Source organism: Arachis hypogaea, chromosome 18 (genome assembly GCF_003086295.3).
Source record: "Arachis hypogaea cultivar Tifrunner chromosome 18, arahy.Tifrunner.gnm2.J5K5, whole genome shotgun sequence".
Lineage (NCBI taxonomy): Eukaryota > Viridiplantae > Streptophyta > Magnoliopsida > Fabales > Fabaceae > Arachis > Arachis hypogaea.
The window spans coordinates 114,441,577-114,447,121 of NC_092053.1; the positions used below are offsets into that span (position 1 = coordinate 114,441,577).

The 5,545-nt window shown below is 37.3% G+C and overlaps 1 non-coding gene across 1 annotated transcript; it reads right to left on the reverse strand.

Annotated features, from left to right (window-relative positions):
- Nucleotides 1-4,725: 4,725 nt before the first annotated feature.
- On the reverse strand, nt 4,726-4,833 carry LOC112774714 (small nucleolar RNA R71). Its single transcript, XR_003189180.1, has one exon. It is a non-coding gene; the product is annotated as a small nucleolar RNA R71 (small nucleolar RNA).
- Nucleotides 4,834-5,545: the final 712 nt, after the last annotated feature.

Below are 5,545 nucleotides of genomic sequence, written 5' to 3' on the forward strand. Positions count from 1 at the left end.
AAAACACCTGAGTAAGATGCAAGGGTTGTGGTTTGTCCCACTTATTCTGGATTAAGCAGTTAAACACCTGCCTGAGTAAGATACAAGGGTTGTGGCTACGTCTCACTTGCTCCGGTAAATATTTGAGACACCTCGGTAAGATGTAACAGTTGTGTTTTGTCCTACTTGCTCTGGGTTAAGTGGTTAAACACCTGTCTGGGTAAGATGTAAGGGTTGTGGCTTCGACCCACTTGCTCCAGATAAAGGTTTGAGACACTTAGGTAAGATGCAAGGGTTGTGATTCGCCCTACTTGCTCCAGGTTGAGATTGTAAACACCCGCCTGGGTAAGATGCAAGGGTTGAGGTTTGTCCCACTTGCTCCGGATTAAGCGGGTAAGATACAAGGGTTACGATTTAGTCCCACTTGCTTCGTGATGTGGTGTTCTACGTTCGGGTTAGCTACCAAATGTGTCAGGTTCTGGCAATATAACTGACACGTGAGCTCATAGCCAGTAGGACAAGCATGCACCATATGCATCTATGTAACAATGTTTAGGTATGCATATTATATTTGGTTTGCGTATAGGAATATTTCTGTTTAACTGCTAATTTCCATACTTACTGTAATTGCTCTTGATTGTGTTTGAACTTCATTACTTGTGATGGTGATTGTTGGTTCAGAATTATGGTACTTTGCTTCTATGTTGGGCCGGAGGCTGTGGTTTGCTTGTATGTTAGGCCGGAGGCCGTGGTTTGCTTGTATGTTAGGCTGGAGGCCGAGATTTGCGTATAAAAAGTTTTAACTCCAATACATTTTCTACTAAGCGACAAAAAAAATCCACAATATACCAACAAAATATCAAAATTATATAAATATCCGTATCTTAAACTCCAATACATTTTCTATATAAAAAAACATCCGCAGTTTAAAAACTCCGATACAATTTCTACTAAGCGACAAAAAACATCCACAATATATATATGATAAGTGGATAATTTATACGCTTTTTGGCATTGTTTTTAGTATGTTTTTAGTATATTTTAATTAGTTTTTATTATATTTTTATTAGTTTTTAAATAAAAATCACTCTTCTGGATTTTACTATGAGTTTGTGTATTTTTCTGTGATTTCAGGTATTTTCTGGCTGAAATTGAGGGACCTGAGCAAAAATCTGATTCAGAGGCTGAAAAAGGACTGCAGATGCTGTTGGATTCTGACCTCCTTGCACTCAAAGTAGATTTTCTAGAGCTACAGAAGCCCAATTGGCGCGTTCTCAATTGCTTTGGAAAATAGACATCCTGGGCTTTCCAGCAATATATAATAATCCATACTTTGCCCGAGATTTAATGGCCCAAACCGGCGTTCCAAGTCAGCTCAAGAATTCTGGCGTTTAACTCCAAAACTGGCACAAAAGCTGGAGTTAAACGCCCAAACTGGTACAAAAGCTGGCGTTTAACTCCAAGAAAAGTCTCTACACATGGAAGCTTCAATGCTCAACTCAAGCACACACCAAGTGGGCCCGAAAAAAGATTTCTGCATTAATTACTTATTTCTGTAACCCTAGGCTACTAGTTCTCTATAAATAAAACCTTTTACTTAGACACACATCTTGGGACGTTTAGTCCTTAGACCTCTGAGGCTGGCCATTCGGCCATGCCTAGACTTTGTTCTTATATATTTTCAACGGTGGAGTTTCTACACACCATAGATTAAGGTGTGGAGCTCTGCTGTTCTTCATGAATTAATACAAAGTACTATTGTTTTTCTATTCAACTCAAGTCTATTTCTTCTCCAAGATATTCATTCGTTCTTCAACTTGATGAATGTGATGATCCGTGACACTCATCATCATTCTCACCTATGAACATGTGCCTGACAACCACCTCTGTTCTACTAGCAATGGCTTGAATGCGTATCTCTTGGGTTTCTAATCTAAGATTGGAACCTTCGTGGTATAGGCTAGAATTATTGGCATCCATTCCTGAGATCCGGAAAGTCTAAACCTTGTCTGTGGTATTCCGAGTAGGATCTGGGAAGGGATGACTGTGACGAGCTTCAAACTCGCGATTGTGGGGCGTGTGACAGACGCAAAAGGATCAATGGATCCTATTCCGACATGATCGAGAACCGACGGCTGATTAGCCGATGTTGTGACAGAGCATCAGGACCATTTTCACTAAGAGGACGAGATGTAGCCATTGACAACGGTGATGCCCAACATAAAGCTTGCCATGGAAAGGAGTATGAATGATTGGAAGAAGGCAATAGGAAAGTAGAGGTTAAAGGGGAACAAAGCATCTTCATACGCTTATCTGAAATCCACCAATGAATTACATAAGTATCTCTATCTTTATTTTATGTTTATTTTCATCACCTTAAACTCCATAAGCATTTGAACCCGCCTGACTGAAATTTACAAGATGACCATAGCTTGCTTCAAGCCGACAATCTCCGTGGGATCGACCCTTGCTCATGTAAGGTTTATTACTTGGACGACCCAGTGCACTTGCTGGTTAGTTGTGCGGAGTTGTGATAAAAGTGTTGAGATTACAAGTGTGCCACACCAAGTTGTTGGCGCCATTGATGATCACAATTTTGTGCACCAAGTTTTTGGCGCCGTTGCCGGGGATTGTTCGAGTTTGGACAACTGACGGTTCATCTTGTTGCTTAGATTATGTTTTTTTTCTTCAGAATTTTTAAGAATGAATTCTAGAGTTTCAAGGTGATGTTCCCACCATCACAAAAGCTGATTGATTCTCATCAATTTAGCTATTGAATGTAATGTCCTGCTGAAGCTTGGCCAAACATGTCTAATCTTTTTAGACTGAAGCTTTAGACTAACATTGCATGATTCCTGGAATTCTTATTAAAAGTTTTGATTCTCTTTATTTTCTTTTCTATATAATTTTCGAAAAAAAAATACAAAAAAAAATTTAAAATCATAAAACCAAAAATATTTTATATTTCTTGTTTGAGTATATTGTCTAATTTTAAGTTTGGTGTCAATTGCATGTTTCTATTTTTCTTGCATTTTTCGAAAATTACATGCATGTGTCTTCATTAATCTTCAAGTTGTTCTTGATGATTTCCTTGCTCTGATCTTTAAATTCTCTTGTTTAGTGTGTTTTGTTGTTTTTCATATGCATTTTTACATTGTTATAGTCCTTAGTATACAAACATTTAAAGTTTGGTGTCTTGCATGCATTGTTTATTTGATCTTAGTTGTATTTTTATTGTTTCTCATCACCAAAAAGTCAAAAAATATTTTTAAACCATGTCTTTTCAAGTCAATAATACAGAGAATTGAAGATTCAGAACATTCAGCAGAAGAATCAAACAGAAAAAGCTGGGCGTTCAAAATGCCCAGTGAAGAAGGAAAACTAGCGTTTAAACGCCAGCCAAGGTACCTGGCTGGGCATTTAACGCCCAAAAAGGTAGAGTTTTGGGCGTTAAACACCAGAATGGGCACCATTCTGGGCGTTTAACGCTAGGATGACACTAGAGGGAAGATTTTGTTTTTAATTCACATTTTTTTCAAGTTTTCATATTTTTTTTCAAAATCAAATCTTTTTCAAATCATATCTTTTCAATCATATCTCCTTCAAAATCAATTTCTTTCCATTTTATATCTATTTTTACTATTTTCAAAAATCCTTGCTTCAATTAAAGATTTACTTCAAAAATTTTCAAGTTGTTACTTGCCTATTAAGAAAGGATCAAACTTTAAATTTTAAAATCATATCTTTTAATTTCTTGATAGTCAAGTAATCAACTTTAATTTTAAAAAAATTTTCTTTTTCTAAATTGATTTTCAATCATATCTTTTCAAGCATATCTTTTCCATCACATCTTTTTCAAAATTAATTTTTTTTCAATCAATTCTTTTTCTAATTTCAAAATCTTTTTCAAAAATCACTTTATTTCTTTCCCAATCTTAGTTTTCGAAAATCTCAATCAAATTTTCAAATTTCTTTTTAAAATCTTTTAATTAATTTTCGAAAATTCTTCCCCTCTTCTCACATCCTTCTATTTAAGGGACTAACACTCCTCCTCAAGGTGCAATTCGAACCCTATTTCTTTAATAAGTTCAAATTCTCTCATCTCTACCTCCTCCTTCTATTCTTCTTTTCCTCTGACACCTCAAGGAATCTCTATACTGTGACATAGAGGATTCCCTACTTTCTTGTTCTCTTCTCTTTCATATGAACAGGAGCAAAGATAAAGGCATACTTGTTCAAGCTGATCCTGAACCTGAAAGGACCTTGAAGAGAAAGCTAAGAGAAGCTAAAGCACAATTCTCTCTAGAGGGTCTAACAGAACTCTTCAAAGAAGAAGAAACCATGGCAGCCAAAAACAACAACAATGCCAACAATACAAGGAAGGTGCTTGGTGACTTTACTGCACCTACTCATGATTTCTATGGGAGAAGCATCTCTATCCCTGCCATTGGAGCAAACAACTTTGAGCTTAAGCCTCAATTAGTTTCTCTAATGCAGCAGAATTACAAGTTTCATGGATTTCCATTGGATGATCCTCATCAGTTCTTAGCTGAATTCTTGCAAATATGTGACACTGTGAAGACCAATGGGATTGATTCTGAAGTCTACAGACTTATGCTCTTTCCTTTTGCTGTAAGAGACAGAGCTAGAACATGGTTGGATTCACAACCTAAGGAAAGCCTGAACTCTTGGGAAAAGCTAGTCAATGCCTTCTTGGCAAAGTTCTTTCCACCTCAAAAATTGAGTAAGCTTAGAGTAGAAGTCCAAACCTTTAGACAGAAGGATGGTGAGTCCCTCTATGAAGCTTGGGAGAGATACAAGCAATTGATCAGAAGGTGCCCTTCTGACATGCTTTCAGAATGGAGCATCATCGGAATCTTCTATGATAGTCTGTCTGAACTATCCAAGATGTCATTGGATAGCTCTGCTGGAGGATCTCTTCATCTGAAGAAGACGCCTACAGAAGCTCAAGAACTCATTGAAATGGTTGCAAATAACCAATTCCTGTACACTTCTGAAAGGAATCCTATGAATAATGGGATAGCTCAGAAGAAAGGAGTTCTTGAGATTGATACTCTGAATGTCATATTGGCTCAGAATAAAATATTGACCTAACAAGTCAATATGATTTCTCAGAGTCTGTCTGAAATGCAAGCAGCAACAGGCAGTACTAAGGAAGCTTCCTCTGAAGAAGAAGCTTATGATCCTGAGAACCCAGCAATGGAAGAGGTGAATTACATGGGAGAACCCTATGGAAACACATATAATCCTTCATGGAGAAATCATCCAAATCTCTCATGGAAGGATCAACAGAGACCTCAACAAGGTTTCAACAACAACAATGGTGGAAGAAACAGGTTTAGCAATAGCAAGCCTTTTCCATCATCTTCTCAGCAACAGACAGAGAATTCTAAGCAAGACCACTCTGACTTAGCAACCATTGTCTCTGATCTAATCAAAACCACTCAAAGTTTCATGACTGAAACAAGGTCCTCCATTAGAAATTTGGAGGCACAATTGGGTCAGCTGAGTAAGAAAATTACTGAACTCCCTCCTAGCACTCTCC